Source organism: Miscanthus floridulus, chromosome 8, assembly GCF_019320115.1.
Source record: "Miscanthus floridulus cultivar M001 chromosome 8, ASM1932011v1, whole genome shotgun sequence".
Taxonomy (NCBI): Eukaryota; Viridiplantae; Streptophyta; class Magnoliopsida; order Poales; family Poaceae; genus Miscanthus; species Miscanthus floridulus.
The window spans coordinates 13,932,552-13,934,042 of record NC_089587.1 but is presented as its reverse complement, the minus strand read 5'-3'; the positions used below and the strand labels follow the sequence as shown (position 1 = coordinate 13,934,042).

General features: G+C 61.8%; 1 pseudogene; it reads right to left on the bottom strand.

The window, feature by feature from the left end:
* Positions 1 to 1,491, bottom strand: part of LOC136468596 (cis-zeatin O-glucosyltransferase 1-like) — a 9,852-nt pseudogene extending 8,361 nt beyond the window's left edge.

The window sequence follows — 1,491 nt, the reverse complement described above, 5'->3', positions numbered from 1 at the left end:
CATGAACTCTAGGCTCCCGAACCAAACTACGGTGCCGAGACGCAATGGTCGCACGGGGTCTGCCATCCGGAACCTGCTGGGATGACGAAACTGACACGTAGACGGCCCCTACCTGGCGCGCCAACTATCGGTGTTTCGGACCGGGGGGTCCTCAACCGACTAGTGAATTTGTTCTGCGTGCTCCCGATTCCGGATGGTGATGCAAAGAGACACAAGGTTTATACTGGTTCAGGCAATCGGCGCCCTACGTCCAGGCTGAGGGATGGAACTTGTATTCCTCGCACCGAAGTGCTCGTAGTAGGGGGTTACAAGCTAAGGGAGAGAGGGAACTTGTCCCAGGTCTCGGCAGGGTGTCGTGGGGCCGTCTGAGACGTTGCTCTCAAGCGGCTGGAAGGTGTGCGTGTGTGTGTGTTATCCGGGGCGTCCCCTTTCTAAGTGGCCCAAGTCCTCTCCTTTTATAGTTGAAGGGGGGACAAGGGCAGTACATGTATTACTATGCGGCGTCGTGCCGACAGGGACGGCATGTCCAAGCCCTGTGGCCTGTTCCTGTGGCGGCGTGGTCGTCGGAGTGGCCCATCCTTGGAGTACTGGGACGGCGTGGTTGTCCCATCAGATCCTGTGCGTCGTGGGAGCCCCAGGAATGCCTCAGAGTGGACGTGGCGGCGACCATAAGCCGCTGGGGACGGACTATGCACGAGGCCGAAACTTGGTCGGGGCCGAGGCTGGTACTGCGGTGGGGGGGTCTCGGCAGGCGCGGACCCCAATATTGCCGAGGCCCTGATGTACAGTGCCGAGGCCTTGGTGTACAGCGCCGAGGCCTTGAGCGGGCGGCTGATCGTGGACACAGTGGTAGGACACAGTGGCCAGTAACCCCCGCCATATCCTGTCCCAGGCGCTGATCGTGGTCACAGTGTTGGGACACAGTGGCCGGTAATCCCCGCCGTGCCCTGTCCCGGCCGGTATGGTGCTGATGCAACTTCGGGTCACGTCGGTCTTTCTGTGACGTTGAGCCGCTGTCCGGCTGAGATCACGGGAGTGGTTGAAAGCATTAATGGGACGTGACCGGCTATCGGGAGGGTCGGCCGAGGCGGGGGGCGACGGACCGTGGGCGAGCTGGCCTCGAGCGACACGGAGAATGGGGCCTCGCGCGAGACGGAGATCAGGCTCCTTGCCGAGGCTTCGCGCGAGAGGCCTCGCGCGATACGGAGAACGCGCCTCCTGTCGAGGCCTTCTGTGGAGAGCCTCGGGCGAGGCGGAGACGGCGTTCCCTACCGAGGCCTTCCCTGGGGAGCCTCGCCAGGATGCCGAGACCTCTTTCTCGGGGCTCGAGGCGAGGAGGAGGAGGACCCAGTGGGCCTGGTCGCGACGGGGAGGGGCCCACGACTTACCTTTTTGCTTTTATCATCATTATTTTTTAGATGGGACTTGGGCAACCCATTTGATGTTTTGCTTGGGGTACCCCATTCTAAGGTACCCGACACCATCCGCCAT